This window comes from Pinus tabuliformis, chromosome 8, assembly GCF_031772625.1.
Source record: "Pinus tabuliformis cultivar Carrire ecotype Pingquan chromosome 8, CPIR1, whole genome shotgun sequence".
Lineage (NCBI taxonomy): Eukaryota > Viridiplantae > Streptophyta > Pinopsida > Pinales > Pinaceae > Pinus > Pinus tabuliformis.
The window spans coordinates 3,267,172-3,280,727 of NC_142294.1; the positions used below are offsets into that span (position 1 = coordinate 3,267,172).

General features: G+C 37.0%; 1 pseudogene; it reads right to left on the reverse strand.

Moving 5' to 3' along the window:
- Positions 1–12,187: 12,187 nt before the first annotated feature.
- Positions 12,188–12,724, reverse strand: LOC149233886 (26S proteasome non-ATPase regulatory subunit 7 homolog A pseudogene; annotated as a pseudogene).
- Between the last annotated feature and the right edge of the window lie 832 nt (positions 12,725–13,556).

A 13,556-nucleotide genomic window follows, 5' to 3' on the forward strand; every position in this document is an offset into this window, starting at 1 on the left:
AACCTATATTTTGGATCAATCATGTGAAATAAAATACAATAATAAAAAACTTAAAATAATCATGCATTGTCTTTCCTCTATCATTGTTAGTGACGATGATTTCCCTCTTCGCTTGGATCCTTGGTTAAGATGCATCTATCTTGGTTCTTTATAATATTACTTATATTATATAAATTTCACATATGTATATATAAAATCATTCCCATTTTTATTTATTAAAACCTTGATTTAATCTCTATGGGAATATTTTTAGTAGTTGTGAAGATAGAGGGTTTAGATATACCTCAAAGGTAATTATAACCTTTTTTCCTTTAGATTTAATTAAAAAATTTATAAAATTAATTAAAATAAAGTATTTGTAAAATATTTTTATTTTGAAATAAGTTATGGTTTTTGGGCATGTGGTATTGATAAGCCATGGAATTGGCCCATGGTATTGTAACAAAATAATTAAAAGCCTAGATCCATAACATAATAATCAAAATCCTAGATGGCCCACGGTATATTGAATATGATTCTTTTCTCAAGAATTGTGTTTTAAATTTAATTTCAATTTTTTGTGGAAAGAATATTGTTAGATGTAAATGGGTTTATAAGACAAAATTGACTACAAATGTCTAAGTTGAAAAGCATAAGTCTTAATTAGTAGCCAAATGCATTCTTTAAAAATAAGGTAATGATAAACATTGAAACCATTATTCCATATGCTAAAATGAACGCGATTAGAATAACTATTTCTCTTGTTATATATTTTCAATATGAAATTCACCAAATGGATGTCAGGAGTGATTTTCTAAATGATTTCCTTTGTGGTTAAATTTACATGAAGCAATCATCTAATTTCATCACTTCCAAAAATTCATGGTTAGCATGCAATTTTAACAAGTCTTTGTATAGCCTTTAATAGGTACTTAAGTCTGTTGACAATAGAAACAAGAAATGCTAAAAATAGCATTGCTATAGATAGCATTTCAGGATATATTCCAATTTTGATTTGTCCTTGAATCAAAATTGAGAATTAAAATTTGAATTTAGTCTTAGCAGCGGTTTGAAAAATAATTAATTAATCCATCTTGAGTTGATTAGTTGAAGAAAATCAAACATGAAGTCATTGTGAAGACATGCAACAGTTATCCCTTTGATTGAGGAAGTTATTCCTTAATTAAGGAGATAACGATGAGTTGTATTTGAGTTGTAATTAGTTAGCTCAGTTAACTGAGTTAAGTCTAGTTAAATTAGTTCCAAACATTTTGTGGAGCTAATTGTGAGTTCAGTCAGTTAATGCATGCATGCATGCAACTATTGTTCTCGAGATAACTGAATATTCTCTCATAAATAACTCATGCATGTCAGTTCAGACAAAGACCCAGTTGACATTAAAGGCAGGGACAGTGTACTATCAGTTGCTAGAATATTCCTATGTGAATATCTCTTGCATGTAGAAGGAATTCATTCCTTGAGGATTGTGTAGTTACTATAGAGGTCAGAGCAGTGTGTGAGGTGATTATAACACGGCGTATAGCTGGAGAACCTAGGAGAAACTTCACAAGGAAATAGGAGGCTTGGAGGACTGAAGGAAGGCATATGGGTTATATATTCTGTGTATGAGAAGCAGTGAGGGATTGTACTGAGAGCTGGATAGCTTGAGAGCTAAAGCTTTGTGTAATCCTGAGATATTTCCACTTGTAAGATAATACAGATAGCAGGGTATTTAGCTGAGGCTTTCCCCAGAGTATTCTTCTGTGTTTCATGTGTGATTGAATCTTCTTCTCTGTTATATGTGTTCTATTTGATCTTGCTCAAAATCGATTAAGCTTCTGCAAGTTCGATTGTAGAAGTAGATTAAGTATTTTTCTTTAGTACATTGCATAATCAGTTTAATCTACGGTGAGAATTTCTACATGCTATCGGAGCAAAGGTGGTCAAAGTGGAGAACAATATACAAAGAAGGGAGAAGTTTGAAGTTTGAAATTCTTGATTGTAGGTACAAAATTGATTTCTTATCACATCTCAAAGTTCACCAATGGGTGTTCAATGGCTTGAGACTCGAGTATGCCCTGGATGGCAGCTCCAATTACATAGCATGGAAGGATCGCATGGAAGTGGTATTAGAAGGAAATGGTTTGAAGGATTTCATTGATTAAGAAGTCCCCAAGCCAGCAGCAACTAATGCCCAAGAATTGGCGGAATGGAAGAAATGTGTGGCGAGAGCAAGGAGGATTCTTCTGGAGGGAGTTCGAGACCATATTATCTCGACTCTCCATGGGAAGGATACTCTGTTTTCAATGTGGAAGACATTGAAGGATCTATATCAGAACAGTAGTGACCAGAGGAAGCTGGCGCTAAAGGACAAGCTTCGAAAAATCAAGTGTGAAAAGGGCGACACGATCTCTACATATCTGAACAAGCTCACCACTTGCAGAGATGAGCTTGGAAGTGTAGGAATCATGACAGTTGATGATGATATGGTGAGTCTTGCTCTCCTCGGTCTTCCTAAGAGCTGGCATAGCTACCAGGACTCGGTGAATGGAAAAGAGAAATTGCCATATTGGGAACGACTGTGGTTGGATCTGATGTAGGAGGAGATCAGGAGGAGCACCAGAGATGGTTCTTCATCTAAGCATGATGATGAAGAAAATCTAGCCTTAGCAAGTAAGGCATGGAAAGGGAAAGGGGAGACTTCCCATTCCAAATTGAGTTCTTCCCATGGTGGGAAGAAGATTGACAAATCTAAAGTGAGATGCTTTAATTGTCATGAGGTGGTCCATTATGCAACTAATTGTCCATTGAATAAATCCAGGAAGGGATCCTCGAAAGGATCATATGGTGAGGCACTGGCCTCACAGTTCGAATTGAATTTTACCCTCATCGCATGCATGGTTTCATCGATGGTGGGTTGTGTTAGGTACCTAGACATTGGAGCCTCATTCCACATGACCGGCGATAAGAGTTTATTCAGTACCTTGGAGGAGAAAGGCCTCTAGATGAGCATCAAGATGGGAGATGATGGAAAGTACTGTTTTTCAGGCGAAGGTATGGTTGTGTTTCAAAGGGAGCATGGAGCTCTACTCACCCTGACTGATGTAAAGTATGTGCCTGGACAAAAAAAAAAAAAAAACCAACAACTTCGTATCCGTCACAATGTTGGAAGACAAAGGCTATGATGTAGTCTTTAGTAAAGGAAAGGCATTCCTGAGACACATAGCCACGGGTCAAACCAAGAGGATTGGTATTTGAGTGAAGAATCTCTACAAGTTGGAGGTAGATGACTGTGTTGCATTGAGTTCCAAAGTAGAATTGGTGCAAAGCCAAGAAATTGGTGAGTTATGGCATAGAAGGTTGGACCACTTGCACCATGGGACCTTGAAGATAATGCAACAGATTTCTACCGGACTTCCCAAAGGTAAACTTGAGAAAGTGGACACATGCAAAGGTTGTACCTTGGGTAAGTATGCAAAATCTTCCTTTCATGATTGAGACAGTTGAGCTGAAGCAATCTTGGAGTGAGTTCATATAGATGTGTGTGGACCATTATCAACAACCTCCACCGCTAAACAAAGGTATTATGTGATTTTCATTGATGATTTTTCTCGTATATGCTGGATCTATTTCATGCAGAAGAAGGATCAAACCTTCTCAAGGTTTTGTGAGTTCAAAGCCTTGGTTGAGAAAGAATCTGGAAAGAAGATTAGGGCCTTAAGAAGTGATAATGGTGGAGAGTATGTCTCTCAAGAGTTTAAGGACTTCTGTGCAGCAGAAGGAATTAAACGGGAGTTGGCGGTACCTCATAACCCATAGCAGAATGAGTTGGCTGAGAGGAAGAACATAATGATTATGGGGGCAGCTTGGGCAATGCTACATGACCAAGGCCTACCACTTCATTTGTTGGCTAAGGCATTCAACACAGCGGTTTGCTTGCGGAATAGAAGCCTGCATCGCATACTTGGGATGAAGACACTAGAGGAAGCTTGTAGAAATTTTGAATAATAAACACTTATTCACAGAGATTACCCCGATTATACACTATTGCAGAATACATGCACAATACATAATCTCCTCTACGTTGATCATCAATTTAACAGCATAAAAAACAATGAAACATCAATGGCATGCACACATTAACACAGTATGTAACCTGGGGAAAGCTTACAGTTGAAAACCCCACACTATCTGTATATTAATGATTGAGAACATGTAACATTACATAGTACAATACTCCTCACAAGTATCCAGCACTATCTCCACCTGTTACACACAAAACTAGCTCAGATCCCAACAAGTCACAGGTTCAAATCTCCTCCGTTGCTTTGCCTGCCTCTATTGCACAATACCATGTGAAAATCACTCACACTGAAATCACGTGAGCACAGGCTATTCACTGGACATATGCTGTGCAATCCTCATGGGCATACTCAATCCATTGATTGTGCAAGATCTCATGCACAACTATAGTCACAACTGATAGCAATCTCAACCTCTAACACCTGTCTCCACTGAACTATACATGCACTGAGTTAACTGATGTATTCTTCAGTTGCATTATGAGTTAATAATTAGTGAATTAATTTAATCAATTAATTCACATCACTCATCACTAGTCTATTTGCAGTTAGACTAATTACAACTAGTTTAACAAAGTCAAACTGAACACAACTCCATCAACTCCACATCCAACTCCACCAAACTCACATGCATGAGTTCTAACTGATGTCCTACATGCAATAGCTCAACTAACACATAAGAAACCATGTGATTCCTTTTGTTAGCTGCATGTGCCACATTTGTAGCTCAAACTGAAGTGCTCCAAGAGAATAAGTTAATGTTTAGAGTCAAAATATTACTAAGGGCTAATAATATTTGACTGTTTCTATTTTTAGCCTGGCAGTCTAAAAATAGACTTTGATCACTCCTGCTGTGAACCAGAAATAGAAGTCCATCGATTTTTCCCAACATGACCAATCATCCATAAACAGTCCATCGATTTTTCCCAACATGACCAATCATCCATAAACAGCATCCTGCAACTCATAGACCATGATCCATATGTCTAAAAATAGGCATAGTCTAAAAATAGACTTTGCGCCATAATTTGCTTGCGGGCCCACTTAGTGAAGGCGACTCCTTTCCACTAAGCTGCATCATCTTGTTGCATTTTCAACAAAGCTTTCTCCGGGAAGAGACCAGATGTGGGTCACTTTAGGATCTTTGGCTCATCGGTTTATTTCCATGTGATCAAGGATGCCCAAAAGAAGCTAGAGCCGACAGCAGAATTGGGGATACTTGTGGGGTACGCTGATACTCCCCACAACTATCGGGTGTATTTTCCTACCAGTCAGAGGACAGTGGTTCACAGAGATCTTAAGTTCAATGAGTTGAAGGCCATGCGAGTTTCCCTTGAGAGAGAGCTCAAGTTGAAGGTAGAGAAGGAACTTTTGGTTTCTAAGGAGGAGGAGCCTCAGACTTATGCGAAGAAGCCGCATGCAGAGGTTCCAGGAGTGGAGACATCCACTTAAGTAGAGTCTTCCAAAGAGGGGCGGAAACGCTCAAGTGAAGCTGACAGATTGTTGAGGGATGCGAGAGAGAATGTGGGAGAGCCATCTTCTCAGCGCAGACAGAGGAGGTCACCTGAGCAGTACACTGGTTACATGGCCCTTATTAGGGAATGTGTAGAGACCGAACCATCTCCCTTTGAGGAAGCAGTGCAATAGCCAGTTTGGGTTGATGTTATGATGGAGGAGTATGACTCCATTTTTTGGAACAGTTTTTGGGATGTGGTTCTAAGACCGGAGAACAATTCAGTTGTGAGTTCCCATTGGCTTTATAAGGTAAAGCAAGTTGTTGATGGTAGTGTGGAGAAACATAAGGCAAGGTTTGTTGCCCGTGGTTTCTCACAGGTCGAGGGGATCAACTATGATGAGACTTTTGCTCCTGTAGCAAGGTACTCATCTATCATATCGATGTTGGCACTATCAGCACAGATGGGTTGGAAGATCCATTAGATGGATATGAAGACTGCATTCCTCAATGGCAAGATTGAGGAAGAGGTGTACACAAAGTAGCCAGAAGGATTTGAGACCTTCGATCGTGAGTCACATGTGTGCCGACTCAAGAGAGCTTTGTACGGGCTGAAGCAAGCACCTCGTGCTTGGTACACCAGGATCGATAACTACTTCACTGGGTTGGGCTTCACAAAGAGTGAAGCGAATGCAAACTTGTACCACATCATGGTGGAAGGTAAGCAGTTGATCATTGTTCTTTATGTTGATGATCTGATATTGACAGGTGATGATCAGTTGATCATGTCTTACAAGGAGTACCTTGCAAGAGAGTTTGAGATGAAAGACATGGGTCTCATGCACTACTTTTTAGGCATGGAAGTGTGGCAGAAGGATGGGGAAGTGTTTTTGTCTCAAGGAAAGTATGCCATTGAGATACCCAGGAGATTCCACATGGCGAAGTGCAAGCCCATGTAGACTCCTCTGGCAGGTAACTGGAGGAAAGAGGATGCTACTTCAGGATAAGTAGTAGAAGCTACTGTGTATAGGAAACTTGTGGGTTCACTGATGTACTTAGTGAACACACGACCATAATTGTGTTATGCGGTGAAACATCTGAGTCAAGCTATGGTTCAGCCTACCAAGCTGTTTTGGAAGGCAGCGAAGCATGTTTTGAGATACCTCAGAGGCACATCTCAGTATGGATTATGGTACAAACAGATAGAGGGAGTGAAGCTGCAGGGCTTCACATATGCAGATTGGGCAGGGAGTCCATCAGATCGGAAGAGCACATTAGGAGGAATTTTCAACCTTGGTTCAGCTGCAGTTTCTTGGTACAGTAGGAAACAGAGGTCAATTTCACTTAGCTCACCAGAGGCTGAATACATGGCTGCAAGTTAGGCAGCATGTGAGGCCATTTGGATGCAGAAAAGTCTAGTTGGTTTGTTTAATCAAAGGATGGATCCAATTGTGATCTATTGTGATAATCACAGTTGTATCAAACTCTCTGAGAATCCAGTATTTCATGACAGGTCCAAGAATATCTACATTCGATATCATCATCTCAGAGACTGTGTGGCGAGGAGGATCATGTTGTTGCAGTATATTTTGACCAAGGAGCAAGATGCTGACATTTTTACTAAGGCATTGTCAAAGTGTAAATTCGAGTTCCACAGAGACAGGATCGGGGTGGCAGATAATCCCTTTCTTATTGAGAGGGAGTGTTGAAAATAGCAACAGGAAATGCTAAAAATAGCATTGTTATAGATAGCATTTCAAGATATATTCCAATTTTGATTTGTCCTTGAATCAAAATTGAGAATTAAATTTCGAATTTAGTCTTAGTAGCTATTTGAAAAATAATTAATTAATTCATCTTGAGTTAATTAGTTGAAGAAAATCAAACGGGAAGTCTTTGTGAAGACATGCAACAGTTATCCCTTTGATTAAGGAAGTTATTCCTTAATTAAGGAGATAATGATGAGTTGTAATTGAGTTGTAATTAGTCAGCTCAGTTAACTGAGTTAAGTCCAGTTAAATTAGTTCCAAACAGTTTGTGAAACTAATTGTGAGTTCAGTTAGTTAATGCATGCATGCATGCAACTAGTGTTCTCGAGATAACTGAATATTCTCTCATAAATAATTCATGCATGTCAGTTCAGACAAAGACCCAGTTGAGACTAAAGGGAGGGACAGTGTACTATCAATTGCTAGAATATTCCCATGTGAATATCTCTTACATGCAGAAGGAATTCATTCCTTGAGGATTGCACAGTTACTACAGAGGTTAGAGCAGTGTGTGAGGTGATTATCACACAGGTTACAGCTGGAGGACCCAGGAGAAACTGTGCAAGGAAATAGGAGGCTTGGAGGATTGAAGGAAGGCATATGTGTTTTCTATTCTGTCTATGAGCAGCAGTGAGGGATTGTACTAAGAGCTCGATAGCTTGAGAGCTAAAGCTTTGTGTAATCCTGAGATATTTCCACTTGTATGATAATACAGATAGCGAGGTTTTTAGCTGAGGCTTTCCCCAGAGTATTCTTTTGTGTTTCATGTGTGATTGAATCTTCTTCTCTGTTATATGTGTTCTGTTTGATCTTGCTCAAAATCGATTAAGGTTCTGCAAGTTTGATTGTAGAAGTAGATTAAGTATTTTTCTTTAGTACATTGCATAATCAGTTTAATCTACAGTGAGAAATTCTACAAATTCTTGGTATGAGAAAATTGATACTCATTTCTTTAAAACTCTTTTTAGATTATACAAATTTTATCCAAATATATATGTCTAATTCCTCAAATATGATGTACTCATAGTTTTTGTTTTTGTATGTGGATAATTTGATTTTCATGAGAAGTAGGATTTTATTAATCCTTAAATTGAATAATGATTTAAAACTTAGAATTTTGAAATCATGGATTTAGGCCTTTTACATTACTTTTTAAGTCTTTAGGTCTAGCATATATCATTGATGGAATTTTCCTTTCTCAACCTAAGAATGTTGGGGATATCTTTGCTTAATTTCAAATTAGTGATTGCAAGCCTTCAATAACACTATTTCAATCAAGATTTCTTTGTAAATGACCTCTAGTTGATGCCACTAGCAACTTGTTGGTAATTTGAATTGTTTGATTAATGGCAAGCATGATATGTACTTTGTTGTAGGTACGGTTTTGAACTTCATGTAAAACCCTCATTAAAACCCTTGAAAAGAAACAAAAAGAATTCTCTAATATCTTCAAGAAACTATAAATGATGGTGCTTTGTAACATAAATAAAGCTCCTTGTACACTTGTTGGTTACATTTATTTTGATTGGGTAGACAAGTGATCTACTCGAAGATATATATTTTAGCTTGGTTTAGAGCCAATTCCCTCATCTAGTGAGAAGATGAGAACCATTTGTCATTCTTCTTATGAAGTAGAGTACAAAGAATCTAAGGAAAAAAAATTAAGAAACTATGTGAATCCACCATGTATTTATTTAGCTTGAATTGGTAGAATACATTGAATTGAGATGTGATAATCACATAGTTACTTATCTTGCATGCACTCCATTGTACCACTTAAAAACCAAACAAATTAGTCTTAACAAACTCCATTTTACTCCATTTGGAAACTAGTTTTTAATGGTGTTATTGCTTTGGAGTATTGTCCATTTGAACAATTTGCTAACATTTTCACCAAATCCATGACAAAGGAAAAAAATCTTCACATTCCCAATTTGTTGAGTTTTAAAATTAATAATTTTAATATCTTCCTCAAATATATTTTCCATGATATATGTAATGATTATTCAATAACCATATTTGTGATTTTATCATAATGTATATTTGTAAGTGTACAACTTAACATTATAATTATTATCAAAATACCATTATAATTATTATGAAAACATTGTTATGAGACCTTGGTAAAAAATAGAATCTCTTACATTATTGACTTATTACTTTTCGTTCAGTCACTAAATCTTAAAACTTATTATTCTTCATTAAGTCACTAAACCCTAAAATTGAGGTTATCTCACATTTATATTTCCATTATATTCTGCTACCAAGAAGTATTGGAGGTTTGATGATGTAGTTGAAAGAATCTGTGGATGCTATTTGCGAGTCAACTTAGACATGCAAATTTCTGCTGGATAATTTCTCTATTTAATGTTTTATGTGGGAGAGAAATGGGTACATTTTAAAGCAATTGATTTTTACTTTTTGGGAAGAAACTCATATATTACATCATCATTACATTATTATTATATAAATGAACGACAACATATCGTGTATATCGTTATTCGAACCAGAGTGAGGAGGTTATTAATTAACTTATTATACAATTGCATTCTCCCTCAAAAAAAAGCAACCTGCTGGACATTTATATTTTTCCCAATTTTCCCTTTTAAATATGCCCTGATTTTCACCTCCACTTCCTCCTTTCAGATATTATCTGTCATGTAGACATCACTGTAGAACAGTAACCAACAAATAGATGGTATTGTGTCATCACAGTGTTGTTACAGTAGTGTCTCGTTCATCTTTCAGACTTCAGACGTGATGGTTAACGTGATCAAACCATGAAGAGGGATTTTCAATATTTCAATAATTAATCCAACCCTACAACTGAAACTGATGTTCAATGCTATAATCAATTCAGATAATGTGACTTCAAGATTCCAAAGTCTGAAAAGACTCGAGAAAGGATTGCATTACACGTAAAGGAAATACACGTTGGATTGCATTACACGTAAAGGAAATACAGAACATGCAGACAGTTTGGCCGCTATTTTGAAAAGTAAATAGGGGCTTTTAGTAATGGTTAGATTGAATAAGTTCTGAGGATGTGGTTCAATAATTAGTTGGGAGGTTTAATCTCCACATATTTTATCGTTAAATATATTTCTTCCATTGAAAAAAATATAATTTCAATTAGTTTGATGTGGTTGGTGTGATGGAGATTACTCTGGATTCCATGGCGAATGTGATGGCGATTTGTTTGGTTTAGAGGGCGATAGCACCAACCGACGTAAACGCAGAACTATCCTCTCAGTTTATGAATTCATCTTTATCTAAATTTTCAATAGGCCGTAGAATGAAAACGTGAAGTATATTAATTTCGATGAGATGGTGACAGTTGTTGGATGAGATGGTGACAGTTTGACATTTATTTCTAAACTTTATTATTGCCGCTTTGTTTTCGTGTATGCTTTAGTTTGTTTGAGTTTGAAGCGAAGGTAATAACGTCAAGGCCAAGAGAGATTCCGCGGAAAAAGGGTAAAATTATTATCCAATGGTAAACTGATGAAATTCTTATTAAAATAAAATTAAAATGTTAACCGTTATAGTTAAATTCCTTTTGAAAAAATTTTAACTTTTAATGATATGATACTAAAATATCTATTTTATTTTTTCATAGTTTCAAATCGGTTACCTTTTTACAAGAAAAGACATGTTCTTCACAATTAAGCCCATGCAATCTATATATAATTTTCAGTGAAATAATGAAAATATCTTTATGAATATTATTATTTCCATTGATATAATGTTAATATGTTTATGTATAGAGTTATAAAAAAATTGTTATCTAAACTTATGTATTGGTGTATAAAAGTGATAAAAGACAAATTTCCCTTTATATTTAAGGGTATCAAATGTTTTTAAAACTTGTATCGTTCATATGTTTTTTAACCTAAATAAAAACAAATAAAACCAATTTTTTAATTAATTAGAATAAATTTTAAATAATATTTAAAAATCAGAAAACATTTTAAATTTATGAGATATTCTTAAAAGAAAATATGTGTGCACCATTTGGTTTATGTGGAGTTTATTCATCATTAAGTTTTAGGTTCAAATTTTATGGAGAAAGATCTCAGCTAATTTCTTACTTGATTTTTGTGGCTCTTCAAATTTCTGTTATAACCTTTATTTTGTTGTTGCTAAGTTGTATTATTGTATTTTACTTTTTTTGTTGTTACTGATTATTTTCATTTCCTTTGGTTGCATTGTTGTTTGCTCCTTTGACTGCTTCAATGTAGTTGATTAGTTCTTTGTCTTCAACTTTCTTGGTGTTTTATTCTCCTTCATAGCACAAACCATATTGGATGAGAGGAGATCTTTGAATACTCAGAAACTCATCTAAATTGTTAGATCCTTTAATAAACTTCAAGTTTTTTTTTGGCTAAGTCTTGGATTTGATGAAAACGAATTTTGGGGTCTCTTCGTTTTCAAAATGATTTACAAGTCCGATCTTGGGACCTGTGGGTTATGGGTCCACGAAACCTATCTGAGACTTCTCACAGTCTTCTCAACATGACTGCGCAGCACTTCCTACTGATCCAACCACAAGAAAAGACATCTCTCGCCAAGCAACTGCTTCCCGATTGCAGCAAGACCTGTAACCTGTTCACCATCATCGCTTTCCTGATTCTTCTGTTCATTTTCAAAATGTTTTACAAGTCCAATCTTGGGACCTATGGGTTATGGGTCCACGAAACCTATCTGAGACTTCTCACAGTCTTCTCAACATGACTGTGCAGCACTTCCTACTGATCCAACCACAAGAAAAGACATCTCTCGCCAGGCAGCTGCTTCCCAATTGCAGCAAGACCTGTAACCTGTTCACCATCATCACTTTCCTGATTCTTCTATCGCCTCATATCCGTAGGACTGGGGTTTTCTTGCAAAACTGCCACACCTGTCTAGTCAATTTTATGAGCACAATTTCAGAAGGCATAGGCACAAATACCTTCTGGCTTTTCTGAGTTGCGTTTTCCTTAACTTCCTCCACAGCATAGTACGCTTTGGTAGGAATGCCCAGCTCCTTCGGTCAGACATCAATAATGACAAGCACAGGATTGGGCACATAGTCATGGAACAACTCATGCACATCCACGTCATTTTCCCGAAGTTTTGGACCAGCGCTATACCATCCTACCACGTGCTCCTTTGCATTAATCCGCTTGAACATTTCAAACATAGATTCATGATAGTTGTGATCCAAAAACCAGATGCTTGGATCCTTGTCATCTTCTTCAAAAGGCACTGCATAGCTGTTAGTTACATCTACGACCCCGCGGAAACTGGTTCCCAGCAACATGCCAATAACTCGTTTCCTTGTGTCTCTTGCTACTCTGTTGTAGTCGTCCACGATGCTGAGCAACACCAAAGGATGCACTATCACTTTCTCTATTGCCCTCGCCGAAATCTATTGCGTCTTTATCACATCCATCTTTCCTCTCCTCAGCCCTTTGTTTGAGCCGAGTTGCTGCTTCAGCCTGCGAGTAACCTCAATTTTCGTGTTCATCGAATCTTTTCGCTCACTGAAAAACTTAAAAACTCCAGTCATTAAACTGTTACATTGAATTTATTGCCAGAAGTCGATTTCAGAAAACTTAGCACCGCAATGGTGAAATCTCACTTGTAAGGCAAACAGAAAGTAATTTCGAGAACAGAAAATTATTATAGAGCCACAGAAACATGAACTCAATTGAGATCTTTTCCAAACAAACAAAAACACACAAAGACACAATTTCACAAAGAAGAATTTTCTTTATTTACAAACTCAGATTACAGCTTTAAGGCATCTCAGCCTTAATCCAGATTTCTCCAGCAACTACATTTTGCCCTCTCTCGTACGCACAGGTTTTTCCTCTCTTTTTCCTTTTTTTTCTCATGAATCCTTCAGTTCTTATTACACATACATTCAGTTTTAACTGATTTTTTAACTAAAATTAGTTCATTAACCGAATCTTGCTCAAGGTTGGCCTCGTTGTCCATGTTGTCATCTACGTGTCTCTTTCTCTAAAATTTTTTCAATGAGGGTTCTAATGCCCCTGCATCAGACTCCCGAGGTACAAAAATTATGACCTCCTGGTCATATGCTCCCGAGGTACAAAATTATGGCCTCTTGGTCATATGCCTTTCCTGAGCAATTCTACCCACTGTTTCTCTTCTTCAGTGGAACTACCTTCTGTGAGCTGAGACCAAACCTCTGCCATAGCAAGTCCTCCCTGCTACCAAATGCCCTACCAAGCTTCTCGCCTGAGCTTAGTCCTCTTCGGCATCTCT